Source organism: Rousettus aegyptiacus, unplaced genomic scaffold (assembly GCF_014176215.1).
Source record: "Rousettus aegyptiacus isolate mRouAeg1 unplaced genomic scaffold, mRouAeg1.p scaffold_m13_p_14, whole genome shotgun sequence".
Taxonomy (NCBI): Eukaryota; Metazoa; Chordata; class Mammalia; order Chiroptera; family Pteropodidae; genus Rousettus; species Rousettus aegyptiacus.
This window is the reverse complement of record NW_023416289.1, coordinates 4,214,932-4,239,757: the sequence shown is the minus strand read 5'-3', so window position 1 is coordinate 4,239,757 and position 24,826 is coordinate 4,214,932. Positions and strand designations below refer to the sequence as shown.

At 51.9% G+C, this 24,826-nt stretch overlaps 1 long non-coding RNA gene across 4 annotated transcripts in view; it reads right to left on the bottom strand.

Moving 5' to 3' along the window:
• Positions 1-1,119: 1,119 nt before the first annotated feature.
• Positions 1,120-24,826, bottom strand: part of LOC118611329 — a 273,187-nt gene continuing 249,480 nt past the window's right edge. For 2 of the 4 annotated variants that reach the window (XR_004954199.1, XR_004954201.1), the window contains one exon: positions 1,120-5,316. This is a non-coding gene — a long non-coding RNA (uncharacterized LOC118611329). The remainder of the gene's footprint in view (positions 5,317-24,826) is intronic. The other 2 variants (XR_004954200.1, XR_004954202.1) reach the window with 2 other exon arrangements.

The following is a 24,826-nucleotide window of genomic DNA, read 5'->3' as shown; positions in this document are numbered from 1 at the left end:
CGTGGGATTAATCCGAACGTATCTTTTAAAATTAAAAGTGGGATTACTCTCGATGCCAGGAATTCACTTCTCGATATCTATCCTAGAAAAATACATGTACAACAAAAGCATGTACAGGACGTTCACTTTGAGAGACAGAAGACTGGGAAACGGGTTACGTGTCCATCAACACAAAGATGGGGAAACAAACCACGATTCGTTCGCAGCAGATAAATGTAACAAGACGAGTCTGCATCCGTCAACGTGGGATCTTCTTTAAGATACAAGGCTGGATGGAAAAAAAACCAAAAACAAATTTCATAATAATATAGATAACTGAACACTTCATATGTTAAATCAATAGATCATGAAACAATACTATTTATTTTCCAGGGTGCACCCTGTCTCTATATGCAAATCATAGAAGATAACTTGGAAACTTACATCCCAAACTAGTTTCTGTGGAGGTATGAGGAGGCCAGGATGGAAGGAAAGAGTTTTAAAAGTGCATTATATTTTTATTTGTAAGGTTTTAATCCCATGTGTTGTGTGGCCTTGATTTTATGTATTACACGCATGACTTATAAAATTAAAATAGATCGATAGGAGGCGTCGCACCCTTGTCCCTGGCCTCCTGCACTTTTTCTGATCTGGTCCGTTTGTTCTCCATCTCGCCGCGCCTCTTGGCCCAGCCCCCCCCCCCACCCCCACCCCCAACCCCCCGGAGAAGCAGCCCTTCCTCCCGCCCCGCACCCGCACCGGCTGTCGCGCTGTCTCGGTGCTTTGCTCAGCTGATCTTTACCTGGCCGGCTCTTCCTCACCTGCCAGGTCTCGACTCAAATACTGTTTTCTCGGAGGAGCTGCCCTCCAGCCTTGCTCGGAGTAGGCCCCTCCCGTCAGCTGCGCCATGTCGACCTGGTCCCGTCGCCCTTTACGGCCCTCACCGCCCTCGGAACATACCTTGCCCTTGCTGTGGTCGCCGTTGCTGACTGGTAGATGATTAGAGTTTCAGCAGAGAAACAGATCCATAGGCAAATATGCTGTTGTACACACACACACACACACACACACACACACACACACACACACATATATATATATATATATATATAAAAAGATTTGTTTCAAGGAATTGGCTTATGCGATCGTGGGGGCCGTAAGGTGGGCCACAGGCTGGAACCCCTCAGGCAGGAATTGACATGGAGCCCAAACTCGGGAAAACCTATTTTGCTATTAATGCCTTTTGATCGATGGGACGAGGCTCACCCAGATTGTCAAGAATAATCTTCTTTAATTAAAGTCAGCCGATCGTAGTTATTAGCCACATCTATCAAATGCCCTCACAGCAACACCTGGATTAGTGTCTAATCGAATAGTTGGGTACCGTAGCCCAGCCGAGTTGACACGTGAAACTGACCATCATGACTGGGGTCTTCTTTATCGCCCTTCCCCAGTGGGAACGTCCCTTACACCGGGAGAGAGGTCATGTCCATCATGTGCACTTGTTGACAGGCGCCCATCTCCCTCTAGATGGTCCAGACAAGCCCGGGTGACATCTCAGGGCGGCCACAAGGTGACAGCTTCCGGAGGGTTCCTGGACAACTGCCCACTGCTCCCTAAGTCAAAAGAAGTTGAGACTTGGTACCCAAAGTCCCCAAACAGCTCTCAGTCAGCCTGGCCAGCTGCCGTGTGGACCCTTCTCTACCTTCAGTGAGTAAGGTCGCCGCTCTGCCCTGCTGGCTGTGGACCCCTCAACCTCATTCGAGAGGTTCCACCAAGACGAAGTTAGCATTCCTCAGCAAGCCCGCCAGGCAGGAGTCCTGAGAGCAGGCTTCGAAGACCTCAGGCTACGGGCCCAGGTCACATGGGCAGTAAAAGCAGGTCAGTGGCTCCCTGCTGGAGCCGAGAGCAGCCGGTCTCAAACAGAGGTGCCCGATGAACACGGGGTACGTCCCCACTGGCGGGGGGCACTTCCGCCCTTCACAGCGGTAGTGGCACCACTGGGCTGCTCTGGGGAACCCCCATCCCCACCGTGAGGGCTCTAAGCCTGATTATGCATTTATTGAGCACATACTATGTGCTAGTCCTAGAGATAAAGGTGATTATGGCACAAAAGTCCCTTTGCTATGGAGCGTTTTTCAGAGCTGTCACTGTAAGGTGCTTTCATATTTTATTTAAAGCCCAAAATTAACTTGCGATGCACATATTATTGTTTCTTTGTTTTATAAGTGGGGAAACCAAGGCTTAGAGAAGTTCAGGCTATCCCCAAGGACAACAGCTAGAACGTGGCAACCCCAGGACGCAAACCCACATCTGTCCCCTCCAGAATTCTTGCTTGTGACCCAGTTGGCAACACTTTTGGAGTTTGCCCAAAGCCTCGTTCAGAGCAGACCTGGTCCTGATCACTTCATCGTCCAGAGGGAGATGGGGCGGTACCCCAGCCATCCGAGGAGGTGGGGTGGGGGGGACTGGACTCCTGCGGGCCCTGCCCCTCTGCTCGGCGGCGACATTGCTCCTCTCGCAGCAGCTCAGCAGCCAGCCCCACGCCCGGCCGCTGGCATGGCCGCCCAGCTTCCCCCCGGGGATGAAGAAGGCCTCCCGCTGGCAGGGGCTGCAGCCGGGAGCATCCCTGGGAGGAGAAGCATCTGTTGCTGCTCCCATTGTTCCCGCCGAGAGCGTGCTAATTGTCCTCTCCAAAGCTGGACTGCGGTCTCTTGCCAGAGGGCAATTATGGACCCTCTCCCAGCAGGCACGCTGTCCTTTGCGCAGCTGTCAGCTGAATGGCCCCAGGAGGAACGGGCCGATCTGGACGGGAGGGGGGAGGGCGCTCTCTCATGCATCCTGATCCACACAGGGAAGAGAAGTTAGCACAGCTCGAGGAAGCAGGGTGCCCGCCGGACAGACGGCACCCCAAAACACACGGCGGGCTGGCCACGATTCTTCTCAACTCTTCCACTTGACGCCACGGCCTGTGTGATGGCTTGGGGTGCCGTCGGAGAGTCCGAAGGCTCACAGGGAGGCAACACGATGGAGAAAACTTTGTAGAGCAGGCTTGGGAGTCGGAACCAGCTGGATTCAAATCTCAGCTCTGCCACTTGTTAGCCACGACCTGGAGCAAGGTCATCTACCTGATGTGGCAACCGGGAGGAGTACAGAAGCCAATAGGTAACTACAGAACACCTAGCAGGGGTTTGGGCAGATAGCAGGTGCTCAGTAAATGTGATTTATTATCGTCGTCATTGCGATTACACCGCTACGTATTCGATCACATGCGTAAAGACAGCCCACACACAGCAGGTCTCCCAAAGAGGTGAGAGAGGTGGACGGGGACAAAATAGCAACATCGTCCATCTATACTCGAAAAGTGCTTGAAGTCCTCCGACGCGGGGAGCAGTCAGGCCTGCCGACGGAAGTGGGTACTCAGGGCGAGGTCTGAGGAGGCATTCATGAAGCGACAGAACTGAGTTCCAGAGGAGGCAGGAGGCAGGCGTGGGCGAAGGCCTGGGGGTGACCAGGAGCCCGTGGTCAGCCAGTTTCCTGTGCGCTTCACAGACAGGGTAGTGGACAGACCAGGAGGGACCTCGTAAGTAGCAACCAAAGAGGTTAAATACACAAGAAAGAAAAAACACCACTTAACCACAGTCAACGAAATTAGGTAAAATTATCTGCTCGTCTTCATGAAAAGATCCGAAGCTTCCCTCTGTGATAAAGGCTCTATGTGGCCTGCGAGATAGAGTAAGAGGAATGTCGCTGTGGGCGGCCAGGCGCTGGTAGAATCGCATGTCCGCGTGAGCAGCCCAGAGCTCCGCACGCTGAGTTGGTAAGGCCGAACCTCAGTGGGCGGCTCAGTGAAGAAAAACACAAGCTCTTGCCTTCCTCCTGGGGCGGAGTCTCAGAAATCTTTAACGCTAAGATCTCATGGGGTTGTTTTAACTCAAACACCTGGTGAGCCCTGAACTTGGACGTGGTGGTCTGCCTCTGAGTTTTTGCTCCACAGTGTGTCGGATGAGACTAGAAATGGCGTCCTTAAATACCAGGTGAGAATCTCCTATGTAGAGAGACACAGATTGGACTCTGTCCAACTTCGGAAGGGAAGGAGGCGGGCTCATGCCATGGCGGAGGAAAACGAGCTAAAGCAGGCCTGACTGGAGGAGATCGGGACACTGTTTGAAGCGATGACTTCCTGTCTAGCAAAGGTGGTAGAGAGTCGTCACCAGGAAGCCACTTACCAGCCACAACCACTTCCGCTGTAACCAGACAGGATCGTGGGATATCACCCACGGAGCCGGAGCAGCAGTCGTGAGTGACTCTCAGACCAAGAAACTTGAGAGGGAAGTGTGCCTGCACCACCTGCCTTTCCCCTCCTGCTGGCGTCCCGCAGAGGAGCACAGTCACCTGGAAACCACATGGTAGAGACGACAGAGCCACAACGTGGAAGGAGCCTGGGTCCCTGAGTCACCACTTGGAGGCGAGCTAACTGCCAATTAGGAAGATACATTTTGGGCATTCTGGGAGTGAGAAATAAACTTCTATTGTGTTTAAGCCATTATATCTGGAGGAATTTTTAAGAGCGGCTAATATTACCCCAAAAGAGCGACATGCAGCCCTTAGGCTGGGGAATAATAGTACCTTCTTTTTGTAACAAGCCCATTGGAAATATTGTTAATTGACTATAGCATTTTTAATCAGTCTTTACGTGACCTTGGAATCTTTCCTAGCATAGCAATTGTTACCAAATGATTGATTGAAGTTGGCACTCAGATCAATATCTATACCATCATGATTATAAGCTTCTTGAGGTGAGGATTTAAATACCCATCACTTAGCGTATTGCTAACACGTAGCGGCAGCTCAAAAGGGTTTGTTGAAAGAATGAATAAACGAACAGTAGATGTTCTACGAAGCAGATCTTATTCTGATATATTTACAACTCACCTCAGGCCAGACATCTAAATAAAAATAGAGTTGGGGAGCCGCAGAGACGGCAGAATAATCCCACTCAGGCATTTTGGCTCCTGATAGGCTCGGAGTGGCCACCCCAGGACGTAGGTCTGTACTCACGGATACTCTCTCACCCTTGTGCTTCCCCTGTCCCGCACAGACAAGGCGATCTAAAATGGTTGGGGTCTGCTTGGAGATCCAGTGTCAGGAAAGAGAAGGAGGAAAATTCCCATTGTAGAGATGGGGTCACGAATATCACAGCTCAACGGATTGTTTAACTGTCGAATCCTTCGAGCGTATGTGCGAACGGCAGTGCTGACGGCCAGCCTTCCCAGTGTGTGTCGCCAAGTCCAGCAGCAGGACGCCCGCACCCATAATTTCCTTCGAATATCGAATCTGTTTGAGGAAAGAGAGCAGAGGGGAATTTACCCATTTAACAGATGAAGAGAGAATTCTAGAGGGAAGATGATTTGATGATACTTCAAAAATGTTAAAAACAAGTTCAAGTCAAGAACCCAAGACTCTTCCATTTTCATCCACCCATCCATTTGTCCATCCATCCATCCACCTATCCATCCATCCATCCATCCATCCATCCATCCATCCATCCATCCATCCACCTATCCATCCATCCATCCATCCGTCCATCCGTCCATCCACCTATCCATCCATCCGTCCATCCATCCATCCATCCATCCACCCATCCATCCATCCATCCATCCGTCCATCCGTCCGTCCGTCCGTCCGTCCATCCATCCATCTGTCCATCCAGCAATGCATCCGCTCATTTATTTATTCATTCATCCATTCATTCAGTTAACATTCATGAAGTACGTATTTATCAAGCACTATTAGCCCCTGGTTTTGCTTATCACATTTCCATGCCCTGTGTCCACAGTGCAGACACATTTTTCTCCTTCACACTCGGCGTTTATAAAGTATAGTCCTTTCCCTTCCACGCTCTATCAGATCGTTACAGGCAGAGTCGTGGGAGGAGGGTCATATGGCACGAAAGCATTGAACTCCAATCTTAGAAATACACACAGTCTAGAATCTGGCTGGAAGTAACAGACAAGTGGTCTGAATTCAAGAAAAGACAGTCTCGGACGGGTCCCTGAGGGCCCAGGGGCGTTCCCTCGGCGCCTTAGCCAGGGCTTCAGATTTATAGTCAGAGAAATGCAGCTTCAGTGTCTGAGCCTGGATCCATCAACGCCACAGTCCAGCTTTGCTGGCTGCAAGCCATCACAGCATCTAGTTCAACACGGGGCGATCCCACACAGAACCAGCTCGCGTGGTCACTTCCACAGACGTCGGGACGCAGCCCCAGCTGCTCGCTTCCTCCCGGGGCGTCCCCATCAGATGAAGATGGAAAGCATGAGAGGGCCAAAGATGACCAGCCGTCCTCCAACTCCCGCTAGACCCACGTAAATGTCACCTCCTTGATTTACGGGTACAGAGAAGTAGGAATTCTGGAAGGAGCGTGGTGATATCACGAGGTGAAAATTAATCGTTGTAGGGGAATAAGATTTCAGAGCTTCTGGAGTACAAAACGGTAGTTTAAAAAAGAAGTCCGTGGGACACAGTTCTCCGGGACCGCCCGTGTGAGCTCGTTTTCCGCTCCTCGCAGGAACACTGCTCTCCTCATAAACGCTCGGGCACGCCATTTCATTCCCGTGTCCCAGCGTTGCATAAACGACCCAAAATGGGTCTTCCCCGTCTATCTGCTCAAGCAAGCCCTGCCCTCTCTTCTAAGTCAGACTCAGGGCTGGCGTGTGACCACTTACTTCCCCCCAAGTTCTGTGGCCTGGAGAGAGGGGCCTCACCCCGCCGTTCGGCACGTCTCCCACCGTTTCTGATTATTGTATGCACGTTTACCCCACCGCTCCTCTGAGGCTACAGGCCTTCTGGTGAAGAGGCGATACACCTTGTACTCTTCAGTGTATAAACTAAGCACTACATTTTTTAAAAATTAAATGTTGCTATTTTTTTTTTCAGGTGTTGGAGGAGGAGGCTTTGGGCATCACGTAATAGATGCCGTATTCTAACAAGATGACCCATATTTGGGATCCACATGGATTTGCCACCTGCCGAGTACAGGCCTGCCAGGTGGGGGAGATTTGAGGGCAAGGAACGATCTCTACAAACCTCCGAGGAGGCCCTCTCCACAGGACTGGGATCGTTAAAAAAATTGCAACATCCTTGAAAATGAAGCGACCTCGGAGAAAGCGACGGAACTCGGCTCCCTGCTCTTGTCGATCACTTTTGGAAGAGTCTTGCAGAGGTGACCACAGGCAGGTGAGTCTCACACCCAAAAGCCGGGAGTCACACGTGAGCGCGCGGGGCCGTTGGGCGAGGCGGGGGCGTCCGTTACGGCCGTGGGTGGCACATGCGCCTGCCGCCCCCGCCACCTTGTGAGAGGCCCCGAATCGATGGCCCCAGTTCCCTCCCCGCCCCCCGCCCACCCCCCAGAGCTGGCTGAGGGCCAGGCAGGCCTCTGACATTAAAACCGGCAAATGGGATCTGAGCCTTGACATACCCCCCACCTTTTTTTCCTCTCTCAAAGAGGATTTCGGTGCCAGCACCATATGTTGAAAGGGCCCGAGCACAATCCTATTACCATTGCAGGAGGCATTAAATAATTACATTAATTTACCTAAATATGGAAAAAAAAATCTTTACAAATCAGGGACGCTTGGCAGATTTTCTGGCTGCACATTTTTCTCTTGGCACAGAGGACTGTCCTGTTGGCTTCCCATTGCTACTTGAAGTGTTTCCTCTAATTGTGGGGCACATGGCTTCTCTTGTTCTGTTTAATTTTCTCGAAGCCGGCTCCATATTCTGGCTACAAACATATTATAGGGGGGAAAATGCCCACAAAAGTATGGATTGTGCTGGCGTGTACCCTAAGGCAGAATGCATAAAAATAGTAATTTCTTGTGCATGAAACCTTCCACCGGGCGGTCTGTCACTAGATTGCTTTACAGAAAAAAAAAAAAAATGCCTGAAGGTTTGGAAAGTGGGGGGAAGGAGAGGGAGGGGGAGAGAGCAGGGCGGGGCGGCGGAGTCGGAGGTGGGCCGCCCGGGCCCCGCGCGTGAGGGCGCCGAGCTGGACGCCTCCCGCGCGTCCGCAAGCTGCTGTGGGGTCCGGGGGGTCACACACGGCCCTGCTGGCCGCGGGCTCCCCCGTCCCGAGGGGGCCGGAAGAGGAAGTCACCAACATCCCGGAACCCGTACCACAGAGACTCCTGATGGGACCCGGGGTGTCTTACGAAGGCTGTGGCCTTCGGTGGAAAAACAGGGGGACAGACACGCTTCCAACCCCGGGGAAAGGGACGCCCCGACCTCTCGCTTCTTCCCCGCTGTCTCGCTGCCGGTGCCCCTGGGGCGGGTTTAACCGCGACCGTCCCCTCCAAAAAGTAAGACGTGCTGAAGTCCTAACGCCTCGTGCCTCGGAATGTGACCTTCTCTGGAAATACAATCATTGCGGATGTGATCGGTTAAGACGGTCATACCGGAGGAGGGCGGGTCCTCGACCAATGCGACTGGCGTCCTTATAAAAGGCGGGACGAGGCAGAGACCGGCGGCCATGGGAGAAGATGGCCACGTGGCGACAGAGGCCGAGATCGGCGCGGCCCGAAGCCGAGGCCCGCCGGCGAACCCCGCAGCCGGGAGAGGCGAGGACGAGGAGGGCTCTTTCCCGCGGGGTTCAGAGGGGAGCGGCTCCTGACCACGCCACGATTTCGGACTTCCGGCCCCCAGCACTGTGAGAACATACGTTCCTCCCGTTTTAAGCCACCCGGCGTGTGGCGCTGTGTCGCGGCAGGAAACGAAGACAGTGTCCCCTTGGCCGGACACTGGCGGGGAGCCAGGGGACGAGGGAAGCTGGCCGACACAGTCGCCGGGGGCCGGACGGGAACAGGGCGGCTCCGGAAGAAAAAAGAGAAAGAAAAAAACAGAAAAACATCCTCCTTCGCCAGACCCGGCACCCAGCCAGCGGGTGGCTCCCTTCCCTACGGCCGCTGAGCTGAGCGTGAGGCCAGCACACGTCGGGAGCGAGGCGTCCTATGGTGAACCCGAGGACGTCCCTCAAGCCCTCGATCCAACAAGACCCGAAGCCTCTCTCCTCTGTGAGTCCGAAGACCTAAATGCCAGAGAACGGGGTGTGTTTTACTTAACCGCGTGGCTTCGACGACCGTCGGCATCTGCAGCGAGCCCGTCGGCCTCGTCCCGACGTCTTTTCTGAGGGAGGGAGAGTCGACGCCTTCCAGACAGGACAACTGTTAGGACCAAATCTATAATGCAAGGACGCTTTTTAGAAACCAGATATCTAGGGTTTTGCCAATCTTTTGCACGAAAAATCGGGAATAACCTAGATGCCCAGCAAAAGGGGATTAATCAAAGACAGCTTCTATCTCTGTTCCATGAAATTCAATTCGGGCAAAAATTATGGCACGGAATAATGGTTTTCCAAGTGTCCCCTGCAGGACCCAGGGTTCTCCTCAGAACCCCTCAGGGACAGGCGGGTGTAAGCGCACTGAACTACCGATGTCCTAACCGACCTAACCAGAGCATCTTACTTTGGTCTCACTTTATCTACTTGGCTTCCGGACAGGATGTCCATGGAGTGAGGAGCTCTGGGCCAAACCCCTAAGCCTGTCATCTGGGCTGAAGATAACCCACCTCTTACCTTTTATCTACGTGAGTCGCCCTGGGGGAGTAACAGGGCAGGCGGGTCTGGCTTCCATGAAGAGTGGAAGACCTGAGAATGCCTGTGGCAGACGGTCGACTCCGGCCTCCTGTGAAACTGGGCCCCCTCGGGTCACCCCCAGCAGGCGATGTGCGTGGGGCGGGGACCACCGGGCTGTGGTTCCTCGCCCCGAAGGAACGGGCTCCACCTGGACGAGCTCCGAAGTCCTCACAACTTCAGTTCTGTGCAAAACCTCACGCGACATCGAAACGAAACTTCCGGAAATACCTACGCTCATCCAGTCCATATGTCCACGCCTGACTTCAACAATTCCTACGTATATTTTCAGCTCCGCACTCAACACGAACCATATGTACGGGGACGAACAGACGTAACAGATACAGTGTTTTATGGAACCACCTCGGCGGGCTCGTGAACTGTAGGGGTCATCGTTCCATACTCACTCCCCGGGGGAGGAAATGGGAGCTCGGAGGGAGGAGGCGTCTGCCTACGGCCACACTGACCTGCGTGTCGGGACCAACGAGCCGTCTGTCTGGTTTTAGTGACTATGGATTACAGACTCAAAGAGCAACAGAGGCATCCTCTGAGACCCCAAATTTAACAGATCTGAGGATTTAAACAGCTACAGATATAGATGATATGGAGTAATATACGTACTTATGTTTACATGTATTTATAAAGCATAAGTGTTACGCGTGTAATGTTTGAAATTGTAAATATATAAAAATGTTTAAATATGTAAGTATATATTTATGTGCTTTATAAACATATATTTCTATATCCTATATAGAGAGATATCTCTCATATAGAGATATCTATATCTATATAGACATATATATAGATATCTATATATCTCCATGTACGTGTACTAATATAGAGAGAAGTATGTATCTATCGTCGCCTATCTATAGAATAGACAAGATTTTAGCCGTTTTCGCAGGATGGTTCATTCCTCGTGGACATGATGCTCAGAGAGAAGAGTGTGATATAACCAAAGTCATACGGTTATCTAATTCCTCTTGAAGAGGGGGCGGGAAAAAAAAAAAAAAAAAAAAAGGAAGGAAAACCTGTCTCTGAACTTCTCGCCTAATGAGCTCATCCGATTTGCCAGATGTACAAAAGTGAAACGAACCTGACGCGGGACCAGCTGATCCTTCATCCTTCTCGGCGCGGCCGGCGGAACAGCGGGGGTGGCGGGGCGGGGGGGGGGGGGGGGGGGGGTGTCACGGATCACAACGGAAGCATATTGTCACCAGATGAATTTTCCAGTGCTCCTGCCCCAACCACAAAATCCTGAGAGAATGAGTGTCAAATACACTTAATAATTGCATAATTATGACATCTGTTACTCTCCAGCACCTCTTAGTGGAAAATTAACTGAAGAAATAGCAGGTTCAAAGATGTGTTAACACTCTGATAGCAGATTTAATTGAAATATGACGGGGGAGGATAATGGAGATTAAATTAAGCTCTCAGATAATCATCTGACATGAAGATAATTGAGCCAGCCCCTGCCACGTGGGCGAACGCTTCGGGGACGCGGAGCCGGGTGCACTGCGAGTACCTCATCCTTCAGGCGAAACGGAGTTCTTCTTCCCCTCCCCTCGTCTCTTTCCCTTTCCATTCAACATTTGTAGCCTCCAAATCGATAATGTGAACAGCAGCATAATTGGAAATAAAGGATGATCTGGAGCCCGCGGGAAAGGGGGCGGAGGTGCTGGCGGGTACCGCGGCGTCCGGGACGCGGGGCGAAGGCTCGTGAGCAGCAGACCGGCCTGCACGCCGCGGCCTCGCCGGGGCTGTTTCTGCACTGCCCCTGTCCGGGGTGAGGCCGGAGGGGGCCACACAGGCCCCGAGAGTTGGGGAGAGAGAAAGAATCATTCGTGCCTTTCCTCGTTCTCAGGGGACGTCTCCCCGCTCTGCAGGGCGAGCTCGGGAGGCAGCATGTGTTGGCCGAGGAGCTCAAACCCAGGGCTGGAGGGCACGGAGTGACCCTGGGTGGCGGCCGGCTCCGACCGGGGCCGCGGTGGGGAGGGGTGTGGCATTTGCCAGCCGTGGACAGGAGGAAGTGGGAAGCAGAGTCGTGGCCGCTGTCCTTGGGAGCGTCAGCCTTCAGCCGTCCTAGGGAGTGTGCTCTCCCCATGTTTCCTCTGCCCCCAGCTCGGGGCACCTCGCTTTCCAGGGGCTGTGACAAGCCAAGTACAGAAAGCGAGCCGCTGTGTGCGGGGCAGCCTTGGCCCTTCCCCGCCCGCCTCCAGCGGCGCCCAGCTACTCGGAGCTTCAGGTTTGGGGTTTTACACCAGCTCTGCCAATGGGAGCCAAGAGAATGTGCTCACTTCTCCTTCGAGTGTCGTTTAAGCAACTGCGTCGCCTGGGGCCCTCCTTCCCATCCCCTCCCCAAGGATGCCCTCATCCTGCACACGCCCCGTGCAGTGGCGTAACTCCGAGGCACCCCGCTGGGGCTGGAGGTGGGTGGCCTCGCAGGCGGCCGGGGCAAAGCAGACCCTAAACGTGATGTGGGGTGAGGGCTCCTCCCCTCACGGAGGCTGTGGGGGCTGAAGCGCACGGCACCGGGACTGAACTGGGGGTACGGGGCGCGGGGCTGGGTACCGCCTCTTCCTCGGATCCCGGCCTTCGCAGCAAGTCCTCCAGGGGCTGGCGCGGTCAGGCGACCAGGGTGACACCCTCCCCCCCCCAAATCTGGCTGGAGCATCTGCAGTCCAAGCAGGCATCTCTGCCCACACAGAGGCTCCGGGCACAGGGCCCCAGACGCTGGGGTGAGGCTGGGCATCCAGGGCCTCGCAGGTGGCCTTTTCGCTTCCTGGCCTTCTCTTCCGAACCTTGCTGAGGTTTTATTTTAAGAGGCTCATTGCTCCTCCCTAATTCGGTCTCAGCTAGGACCTAAGATTCAGAAGGATCCCAGTAATGTTAAACCCTGGGAAGATGGATGGGAAGACCTCCGTTCCCATCTCTCCCCTCCCAGGAGAGACCCATAAGTACATTTTCCCGACTGCTGGATTTTCGCAGTAAGTTTCATCTCATCAGATCTGCAGCGTATCTGTGACGGCAGAGTTTGGAAGGCGGGTTTGTCCCTCCTGTCCTGTGATCTCTGTCCTGCGCTGTCCCTTTATCAAAGAGCAAGGCATCTCACGGGAGGGAGCCTCATGGGATTGTTTTCGCCGCCCTCCCGCGGCCACGTAGCATGGCACCAGAAAACCCTCACCAAGGAGCACTTCCTGACCGGCCTCTGGCCTTCCTTTTTGTCGGGTAGGATGGGTGTGTGGGGCCTGTAAATCAGCCGAAGCCACTTCCCTCTGTCCGCCGCTGTCACAGACACCGGGTTGCTGTGAAGAGACCGGCCGGGGAAAATATTAGGAAATCTCAACGTGGTCACGATGGCCGCCCTTCTTCAAACTTCCTACAGTTCCTTCGAGAAGTCGATCGTTTTGTAAACTGTGCATCATTTTATCTCCTCGGGCGGACTGCACGATCGATGCTATGTTTCACTGAGTACGTAAATCCCTTTTCCATATTTCAAAATAATATCTAATTAAAATGTCAAGGTTATAGCTCATGTGGCCGGAGTGGACAGGGGCCCCTCCTCCCTCAGCTCCTCAAAGTAGCATTTAAAATACGTCCTATAATTAGGAGCAATTATAAATTCCAATTAAAAAGAAACCCACACAATTCTGAAGATATTTTTCTTTGATGTTTCTCTCTTTAATGTATGTGCTCGTTGCGCCAAACGGTCTCTGCTTTTTTTTTCCGATACGTTTCCGGACAGAAAAGGCCCCCCAAATTGTAGGGTGAAAAGCAGACCAAACCTGAGAAATGTAGTAAAGTTCCTTGAAAAGGGTTATTGCGTCCATAACTTCTGGACTTGGTGTGCATCGATTAATGATTCAACGTCCTCCTTTGCAGTATTCAGATCGGGATTTTTAATTAGGATGTCATTATGACACAGATATACTGAACGCCACATTGATTTCTCAGAGCTTTTGAAATAATAGCGCCACCTCTGCAAAATGAAAATCATAATAGATTATTGACTTCTACAGGAGTTTTGATCCAAGGGCACCTCCCCAATGTCAGCATTTTCAATATTTTTAGTTTCTTGCGCAGAGACGCTCATAATTAGACTTCCATTAAAAGTTGGCGCCTATCGACTCCGTGGTATTAATGCCGATGGCACATGAGTTGTTGACCCTTGGATTTTTAAGGGCGGCAACGCTGCTCGTTGCCGAAGTGTTTACACACCATTAGCCTTTGTCTTTCGTTTTTGTTTAATTTAAAATGCGTTCGTGTTCATAACGCACCGCACGCCCGAGATGCGAGATCAGAGGTTCGCCGAATTGTCTTCGTTCACGGTGCCTTTCACCTCTCGGTCATTGCTTTCAGGGAGGCTCCTGGTTCGAGAGAAACACCGGCCAGTTCTGTTTATTAAGCAGACAAGTCCAAACAACCTAAGAAGTACATGTGTCCTGACAACTTAGCAGGCATAGGAGAAAAACACATAAATTCAAAGGAAAAATATTACGTCTGTGTTATTCTCCGACTCCCGTGGTTATTTGAAGTGGGGTGTCTGTGCCTCTTGGGGTCTGCATGACTGGACCCCGCATCCTGACTTCCGGTTCCCGACTAATTTCCCTACGATTCTCGCTTTTTAACACAGCAACCACCGAAAACCCAGCTTCACACAAAACAGGACGTCATCGAAAGAAATGCAGCGTGGTCCAAGGTTGAAACCGGGAACTGCCTCAAGCTAGTAGTTGGTGCAGCGTCAGACAAATGTTAGTTACTGTGTTTGCCTCAAAAACTTTTCAATGTCAGACAGCGCCCCTCCCCCACCCCCCACGAAGTCACTGAGGCACCCTGGGTGACCTGGCGCACAGTTTGGGAACCATGACACTAGCCTGAAGTTTCTCGATGTTATGGGGTATTTTTGTCCATCTCTGTGTCCTCAGTGCCAAGCACAGGAACTAATGCCCTCAATCAGCGTTGTTTAAAGAACGGTGCTCGTCGGTAGCTCTTTGCTTGTTCGGAGCTTTCCAGTTCACGGGATGACAGACGGTTCGATGGCACACACCCACCGGACCTATCCGGTCACCGCCAGCACGTAAGGATGCATTTTTCGCACACACTCAGAGGCACTTGGTGAGAAGTCCTGTCCGTCCGAAATGTTCCGCAGAAACTTCCCTGTGAAGAAAGGACACACCTCTGAGGCCCCGAGGCTGTCTCCACCCCCAGGAAAATGCGTGACGAGCCGCCATCAACCGCCCCCTCCCTGAGGCGTGGGAATGGCACACAAAAGTGGGCCCTAGGACCAAAGAATCCCTCGAGCCACCTGCTCTTGTCCCAGGGTGCACGGAGATGCCCAGTCCAGAAATGGAGGCCTTCCTCCCCGCCCTGCCCCTCCCTCCGGGCCTCGTGGCCTTCGCCTGTGGGTCCCGTGGGTGCCACGCAGCTGAACGAATCCGAAGACCTGTCTGCCACACGGTGCAGCTGTGGCCGAGCAAGAATTCCCAGTGGCACAGCCATGCCAGGGGATGCGACTCAGTCTTCAAGAGGAACGGAATTCTGATACTACACGGATGAACCTTGAGGGCGTTACGCTGAGTGAAGGAAGTCTGACCCGAGAGGCCACGTGTCGTGCGATTCCACTTACACGAGCTGTTTTAAACAGGCAGATTCATAGGGGCGGAAGGCAGAAGTGTGGTTCCCAGGGGCCGAGGGGAGGGGAGGGTGGGGAGCTGGCGTTTCAAGGGTACCGGGTTTCTGTTTGGGATAATGGTCTCTCTGGGATAAACGTCCTGGAAATGGTTAGTGATGACGGTTGTGCAATTTTGAAAATGTACTTCTTGCCACTAAATTAAACATTTAAAAGTGGTTAAAATTGTAAATGTTCTGTTATATATATTTTAACACACACGCTAGTCAAACACAAGCACGCGTGCACATGGGTACACACACACACACACATGCACACACACACGCACATGCCCAACCTGGAGAACGAGATTTACTTTAAAATATGACACCAATAAGTAAAGGTAAGAAATGCAACCCCCCCCCCCCCCACAGATGCCACGTGCCGTAAGCCATGAAATGCCCAGTCAGGTTGGGGCTTTACGAACTTTTTCCATCAAGGGCCAGATAGTGTATATTTTAGGCTTTATAAACCATACAGTCTTTTTAAGAACTACTCAGCTCTGCCCTTGAATTTCAAAAGCAGCTACAAACAATACGTAAACATGTGAGCGTGGCTGATTTCCAGCAAACCTTGCTGGACACTGATTTTGAATGTCTCATGATTGGCACACATCACGAAATATTGTTCTTTGGAATTTTTTTCAAACCATTTTTGGTTTGTGGGACTTACCAGGTAGAGGGCAGGCTTGGCATCCAAGTTGAAGCTCGCTGACCCTTAAACTAGAACCCCAAATCGATGATGAGACAGTAACTTAACTGATGATATGTGGAATCCCTCCAAATGTTAGACGGTTTTCTCTGGTGGGTAGGAAATGCCACTCTTGGAAAACCCAGAGTTGGGCCCCTGTGCCCCTTCCTGACATTCTGTCCCGACCAGGCACCATGCCCCTCGGATCCGGGCGGAGAGAAAATCCATTTGATTCCCCACGGAATATAAAAGATACCTTTTAAATCTCCTGCAGGATGATCTTCACGGAGAGAGAGACCTTCGAATACAGTGACAATGGAAGCAAAAGAAAAAAGGAAAAAGATAATAATCGTGGAATACATGGAAGGCAAGGGGACTTTTTAATGCTGCTAAAATAAAGTGCTAGGCCTTTTTTTTTTTTTTTAATTACTAAGAGGAGACTTTCTGGAAGGGTATTTTAGGGAAAGGGGGCAGAGGATCGTCTCAGTACGACTGAAATAATATGATTCAGGCAGCTGCCCCCTTGCAGATACGCCAAGATTTGTTGGATGAGCAAAATTTAATTCAGCGAATTTAACTGAGCACCTACTTTGAGCTAAACACCGGAAAAACAAAGTTCATGAGAAACTGTGTTCCAAGTGGGGTTTTTGTAGTTGTTAAATTTTTTTTTTCTTTTTTCTTTCTTTTTTTATTTTTTAAACTTTTTTGAAGGAGGGCTTGGGAGAGGAGTCACGGTGTATAAATATCCGTGTCTCGCGGTAAGAACTTCGTTCTTCTCACAGCTATTTCTGTCCCCCGGGGCCCTCAGCAAGAGCAATGTCTTCTCCTGCCGGCCAGCACCGTTTGGAAATGAAGTTCCTGCCCCGCGTTCCAGCGGGCAGATGGGTGCGGGAGGCGGCCTTCTCTCTGTCTCCCTGCCTGCAGCCCTCCAGCCGGTGGCTCGGGGTGTCCCCAGGAAGGTGGCGCCTCCCGAGGGGAGGAGCATTGCAGGCCTTCGCCCTGAGCTGGTCTCTCGCACGTCGGCTTCTTCCCCTAATTCTTAACATCTCTGTCTTGGAGTCTTGGATCTCTCTCCCCATCTCGGCATTGGAACTCTCTGTATCAGCTCGTGGTACCGTTCGTCAACACATCGAACGATACTCGTTTACAATGGGCTCTAAATAATTTAAATATTTGGTTACAATGAGGACGGTCACAGCCTGCATGTCTGTCTGAGCTCAGAAAGCGTTTTCTTCATTACTTCTAACTTTATTTCCCATAAAATAGGAGGCCATTTGAGTAAAATGATAGTTGGAAAAAATTCTTAAACAGAACCAGCAAATAAACATGGTCTTTATGAGTGGTAACTTAATCTCCAGCTGCTGTCATGTTACAGGGGGTGCCTGACATCTATATATCAGGCAGATTTATGGAGACTTCGGGATGCGAGTTAAGAGGATTCTTAAATGGGGATAGTGTGTTGGTCTGGGGATAATTTGGAGCCTCTGTTATCCATGGATTGAAATGTGCACGTTTGGGTAAATTACAGGAATGTGCCTTTTCACTTAATCGCTTTTTTTGTGTGTGTTTAAAAAAAAAATGTTCAGATCTGGGAGATGCGAGCCTGAGAACAGGGAGAGTGAGAGAGAAAGAACTCAGAATACAGGCCGCCTTTGCCCCCGTTCGGCCAGTAGTAGAGAGAAGAGGAAAGTCCAGCATCACAAACCTCAGAAGCAATCGCTGACCGCACGCGGGCCTCCTCCTCCTCCCCCAAGCGTCTCTCGGGGGCAGGACGGTCGCGTTGGCTTCCGGGGTAACAGATGATAAGGCACCCTGGTGGTTTCCTATCAAGGCATTCCTGTTGGATCTGCTCCCTTTGGGCAGTTACCCCCAGGGACTGAGCGCTCCACACGTAAGTCTCTCCTCGTTGCATAAAAGCCGGTGGTCAGTTAGCCCAGAAAAATGATTTTGCAACCATCCCAGCAAGAATGACTCACTTAGTTCTGACAGGCATTGCCCGTAGGTTTGAATTCAAGCTTCCCCATCGGCCTCCCACTCTGAGGAATGAGTAAGACTAAGTCGCACTAGCTGATGTAGCAAACAGCCCCAAACCCCAGTGGTTAAACACAGTGAAGCTCGGCTTGTTTCCTATAATGCAGTCCTAGCGGGTGTTCAGAGAGCGGACTTCTGTACGGGTACGTAAGTGCCCAGTGTTCTTCCAGCTGGTCACTTTGCCACCTACAAACACTCGGAGTCTGGAAAACGAGGAAGACAGAGAGGAGCCCAGCACCCCCGGGAGGCTTAACAGGTCTCTGGGCAGACTCTCAGAGTGCCCCCGAACTGCAGAAGATGCTGCGAAATGTAGACAGCTGCTTTCCCACTTCCGTTTTTTTGGGGGGCGGGGGCAGAAACCACAGGCCACGCCGTCAGATGCCTCTGCAGTTCCCTCAGAGACGAAAGGAATCGAAATGAATAACGCACGCGAAAGCAGCTTTTTAACGTTCGTATGTCGTTGTCCACGGCGGGCTCGAGTTCGCACAGCAGGCAGGCCAGCTCTCAGGGGGACGATGCTGTGAGCCCCGCGGCGCTGTGCGGCTCTGGGTGGGGCAAGGACATACCGCGCCCTGGGTCACCGACCTGTGAGTGACAGGCCTCGCGCCCTGGGTCACCGACCTGTGAGTGACAGGCCTCGCACCGGAGCGCGGCTGTCCCAGCGCCGAGTTCATGGCCTTTACTACCGTACTGAAATTGTAGGGGTGTGTGTGTGTGGGGGGGTATATCTCCCCTAGAAAGCTGGGGACTGGGTGGGATTGGAGACTATTTCTGGTCTCACGTAAGTGCTGGTTAAGACTTACTCAGAGCACGTTTGACGGGCGGGGCATGAAATTAGTCCAGGTCTCTGCCTTGAGGCTAAATGCCAGCCTCATCCTGTGGGCTCCTGCTCTTTAAGAAATGAAAGCAGAACTTTTCACTGTGTTAGGTTAACGTGAAAATATTCACGGTTACGACAGTCGCCAGGACAGCAAGACGGAAAGGGGTGACCTCCCACCCACGGCTCAAAAGAAATGGAAAAAAAAAAAAAAAAAAAAAAAAAACAATAAAAAAACACTTTTAACAAGAACTGAAATGTGCAAGAGGGGTAAGGTTAGGAGCCTTGCGTGGGCTAATTGCCACAGCTGGTGCAATTGTAATCAAATATTTTCGCCCTTCCTGAGAAAGAAAGGGTAAAGCTGCGACCTCTCGCTCGGGATACGCAGCTCCAAAGAAATGTCGCAAGGCTCCGCAATCATGATTGCAAAGAGGTTTGTGGAAATGTTTCATTAATTCTTATAAAGAAATCTTTTTTTCTTAATTTTTTCATTAACTTCTGACATTTACTTGCAATTACATTTGTTCAGTGACTACAATGACAGAAATTAATAATTCATAGCCTTTGTCAGGGAAAATTTTAAAAAAAGGACAGTTGTTCAATCAAATGCAACTCTAAATGCACAATCTTTATTTAAATAAGACTTAAAAAATAAATAATGGGAACCGTTATTGTACTTCCTATAAACCTCCTCTCTTCCAAATTATCTCTGTGAGGTACCCGGCGACATGGCATCCTTGGGCCGTTCAAGGCACATCATGAGAATGGCAGGTTCAGACCCGAGGCTCGGGGCGGAGACTCGACTCGAGCGCCGTGTTTGTGCCGCTGCCCGGGTCTTCGGGGGCATGGCGGTCAGTGCCGGGCAGCTGAGCACGAGAGAGCTGAACGGGGCCCCAAAGACTGTGTCTTCCCGACAGCCTCCCCTGTGACAACGGGGACGGGAAAATTCGGAGAGAGACGGCGAGCCTTTCGAGTTCACACGGGGAGTTGGAGGGACGAAGGGGCCTCCGGCGTAGTTCCCCCGAGCCGTGGCCAAGGCCGTCTCAACCTGGGGTGCCGTCTTCACTCCCTTTCTGCTGCAGCAGAGCACGTGGCTCCCTTCAGCCCGCGCTCCAAGGTGCTCCGGGCCGGCCGAAGCTTGCGTCCCAGCTGGCCCGCCGACCTAACCGAAGTTCTACCGATAAAGATCAGTTACTTCGGATCGTGAAGACTTTTTAAAATCACGTGTGCCTTGTTAGCACGGACGCGCTCACCCCTAGAACGCGGCTGCCGTGGGAAGGCCCGGCAGAAACGGGCCGACGAGGGCGGCGCAGGCAAAGCGTTCCGCTGGGTGAGGAGAGCGGGCGGGGTGGGTGCCGCGGGTCTCCCCTCTCTCCCTGCCCGCTCACCCCCGCGAGCAGCGTCGCCCTGGCTGGCGAAGCGACCCTGCCCCTTTGTCGTTCAACGATGACAATGGAGTCTGTCTTAAAAGCAGAGAAATCTCCGACTTCGATAAACGTCCTGGAAACTGCGAGCCGTCGGCAGGCGGGGCGCTGGGAAGGGCAGTTTAGCGTGATGTTGAAGAACGAAATGCCTCTTGGTTTGAACTTGACTTGCCCAGCTGTAAGTCTGATGCCTTGGGGAAAATCACTGCTACGATCTGAATCGTGCAGTCTTGGTTTGTAAAATGGAGGTGTATCAGTTAGCCGTTGTGCTGTGACGAACTGCCCCCCACTTCAGGGCCCTGAGACAGCAGTTACTGACCCTCACGTGTCTGAAGATTAGCTATGGAGCCTCCGGTTAGCAGGGGTGGCTTTGCGGTTCATGCGAGACTCTTATCATCCCCCTGGGGCCAGCAGGGCACCCAGAGGTGGGCGTGATTTGGGTCCTCTGCCAGATGAGGCGGCAGTGATGGATTCAGGGCTAAGTGTTTTCCTTTCTGAAAAGGGGGTGTCCCCTGGAGGCGGGGAAATGTGTGGTCTTCCTGGATCCGTCAATTTCCTGCTTCTAGTACAGTATTGACCCTCATCTCACACACCAACAGAAGCAAATGGATTTGATTAGCAAATACTTTCATCTACATCCTAATTGAAGTCCTAATGGGACTTCCTTGTTTTGGAAAATCCCATTTTAATGCACAACACATCAGGTAGCCAAGAGAATTCCGTGGCCCATCGACTGCCCCGCCCCTCCCAGGCTGGGAGTGGGGGTGGGCTGGGGGGAGGGGGTTCCAGCCGACACTTTCCCATCTGCCCGGTCAGTCCGATCTTAGCCCGGCGCATCCAGGCTGCGGGCTGGGAGACTCCCCTCTGGTTTGGGTTCATAGTGTGAACTGCTCAGCCCCAGTGCGCTTAAAACGGAGGCTGAGGACGGCGCTGTGGACCGATCGCGACAGCCCTCCACCGTGGCCCTGCCTACTTCCCACCGGGCCCCCTCGAGACGCGAAGCCCGCTTTCTCTGGGCGAGGCTCCCGAGCCGAAGAGCCATGCACTCGGCCATCGGCAGCGTCTGACCAGCCGGCAGGTCGTCGTCGCCAAACAAGCCGGCAGGAAACGGGGGTTTCCTAAGACGGTTTTAAAGCCCTGAGCACAGGAAGCCGTTCTGAGCACGTTAGATCTCTCTAATGACTGACTAACTAGAAACAGGCTATCTTAATGCTCTGCCCCGAGCCATTACAAATGGCTTTCTTTCCAGACTTCATTAGAATATTTACTGCCGATTTGGATAGAAGACTTTTGACACGGCAGTCATAAAATTTACAGGGGACCTCCCCCCCCCACCCCCGCACCCTGAGAAGAAGGCTTGGGAGAAGCAGGGGACCCTCCAGCTCCCCCAGCCACCGATCGCACTCATTAGTGGCCTTCGCGTCTCGCGACCCCTAGTTAAGAAAACAAACATCCCCGTGGTCGTTTAATGAGTCGCCTTCAGAGGAGAACAGCTGGGTGGCTCCTGGGTCACCTTCTGCCTCTTTCCTACACACGCGTCGAGGAAGACAAAGTCCACACCGCGCGCCCGTCCTCGCGGCGGGCGCTTTGCCCATCACGTCACCGAATCTTCGCCGCCGCCTTGGGGGCGGCGCGGTCATTGGCCCCATTTCCCCTCTGAGAAAACTGAGGCCCGAAGGTACCCAAAGCCTCACCGCCAGCGAGTGGCGGAGCTGGGACCAGCCCCGGCTTCTGGCTCCTCGACTTCACTCTGCACGCCTGTGCTCAGAGCAGACCCGGGCCACACAGCCAGCAGGCGCTTTGTGCAAAGCCGGCAGGGACTCGCGTTTGCCTTGTTTTAAATGTCGTGCATTGAGCGGCTTCGGGAAGCCACCGGCCAGAACTCCAATGAAAGCTAGGTTCAGTCCGCAGCCAGGGAAGTCACCGAGGGACGGTGCGCCATGCTGTGGGCAGCGGCCCACATCTGCAGTGGGGCTTGTCAGACGCTGACGACAGCCACAGGGGAAAATAAAGCAGGTAAATGACCAGAGCGCGACACCAGGGAGGGGTGGGCGGGGCTGATTCGGGTCCTGTGGTCACGGAAGGGCTCTGGCGGCGGGCCGTTCGAGTGGGGACCTGGACGAAGGGAGGGCTACGCGGACGCGCGTGGGCGCATCGCTCAGGGAGGCGACGGGAAGCCCCGGAGCTCCGTGGCGGGGCATGTGGCTGCCCTGGGCGCCTCTCTCGCTGTCCTTGGGATCTAAGTTCGCGTCGATGACTTGAGCGATGCCAAGTCCTTTATTTCACACCGGAACTCTGCCTTCCTTCGTCACGTGGTTTATCCCGAGTCAGAAACGTCGTCCCCGGATCTCACGCGACTGCTCTGCCTTTGGTTTTTGTCACAGGACGCGTGGGGGGGTGCTCCTCCCATCTCGGTTCTCTGCGACGCTCTACGCGGTGGAGACAATAAAACACGATCGCGCCCACGGCAGCCTCACCCAGGACGAGCATGTGGCCCACCACGTTTCTCCCTTTTTGCCTCGATTCCTAGGAAGCTCGATGTTAAATTTAATATTCAATCAAAACAAGAAAGGTAGCCTTCGAGGCTTTCGAGCGTTTCCAGTGCTTACTTGTACACCCACTTTTCACCGCGAGCGGTCTCTGCTCTTTTGGTATAGAACTAACGCACGTACACAAAATCACATATGCCAAGAATATAATAAATGTTGATTTACCTAAAGGAATAACATTTATAATCAGCTCCTTGGATAGTTGTTCCGTCTATGTGGAGGCCAACGACGCGATCGTTGTCATAGATTGGCATGCTAACGTCCACGCCTTGAATGAAGAATCAACGAGTCACCCGTCCCCAGAACCCACAGCCTTGTGCAGCCACCTCTCACAGGGACGCTGGGCTTGGCCATGTGACTTGTTCTAGCCAGTAGGGCATTGGAGCGAAAGAGACATTGGCGTGTAGAGGCTTGATAAGCAATTCCAGGTATTGGGGCTCGCCTCCCTGAAGTGTCGGCTTCTCTCCCCCCACCCCCAAATGTCACTGCCACCATGTGAGACAGCCAGGCCCAGCCCCATACGACCCGGGAGAGAGAGTCCCAACTGCCCTCGCCTCCCAGGGGAGCCTGGCCCCACACCGACCCTCCGGCCTTGTGCGGCTTCATGGTCAGCCTGGGTAACAAGTGGGGGACCGTCCCAGCCACTCACGGAGCAGTGGGAATGAACAAATCTTCATTTCAAGCCTCTGAGTGTTAAAGCAGTGGTTACTAACAATACTGAGGTCCAAAGACTTCTTTAAGGATGGAATTCCAGAGAATCGTCACTAAAGTAGTTGGTCCACTGAGCACTAGGCACACACCTCAGATCACCAGGGCCCCCTGGAGGGGCTCAGTCTCCCCAGAAAGTGAAGCACACTAACGACGACCTGACCACATAGACCCATCTTTCCTGGGCTCAGGGATGCAGCGATGAACACATCTTCATTATCCTCAACATGCTTAGTAGATTTTTATAAGGTCAAAATAATTTAGACTGGGATTGACAGGGACGAACGGAGATATGAAAAAACAATAGAATAGAAATTCTAGAAACAGATCTTAATCAATACGCACAGACACTGTGTCCTAATGGCAGCAGCCCCTATCAAAGGCATGTATAAAAAAAGGATTTCCCCATATATTGGAATAATAAATTAAGCTCCTAGAAAAAACTCAGTACCTCACTTCCTACTGAGTATATAGAGAATAGAGTGCCTAAAATCGATAGTATCATGTTCATGCTGAATTTCATAAATATTCAGGAATTTTAATAGCTGGTTATTAAACTATTGTTATTTATTGTTAATCGGCCATAATAATAGGAAAAGCTATAACACATTAATTGTCAAATGCTACAGATCAGTGCTTTTATTTATTTGTTTATTTGAGAGCTGGTTTACCAGCACACCAGGAACGATGGGAAAGATTTATATATTTGACCACAAATATATATTTAAAATTTGTTTTCTAAAAAATCTGGGAAGTGAAGTTGTCTAGACAGTATATTTCAATTGTGTGAAACAAATAGACATATGTATAGAGAAACATCACAAGGAAATAGTTCACCATATTTTTTTCTTTATACTAGTCTGTGGTTTCTGTGTGAGCCACGTTTTGCTTATCCTCAGTCAAAACATCAAAGCGCAATAAATTTTCAATATATAATTTTACAAAAAGAAAACAGAAATAGTTCTTTCCCCTAAAATATAGGAAAGGTAGTTAATATGCCAAGCATCAGATTGGCGTGTTAAATACTTTCCGTCATTAAATCGTCACCTCCTTCCGGGTTGCAGATGGTCACACGGAGCCCGGAAACGTGAAATGACCCAGCCAGGTTCACACAGGCAGAAAACAGCGCGGCGAATGTCTCCGTTCCTGTCACCACGCGGCCCTGCTCCCGGGACGAAGTTGTGACAGATGCTAAAAGTTGTTTTAAATCCCTGATTCTCATAAAATCCTACAAAACCCCATGGAATTCAGAGATGCATAGGTCTCTCAAGC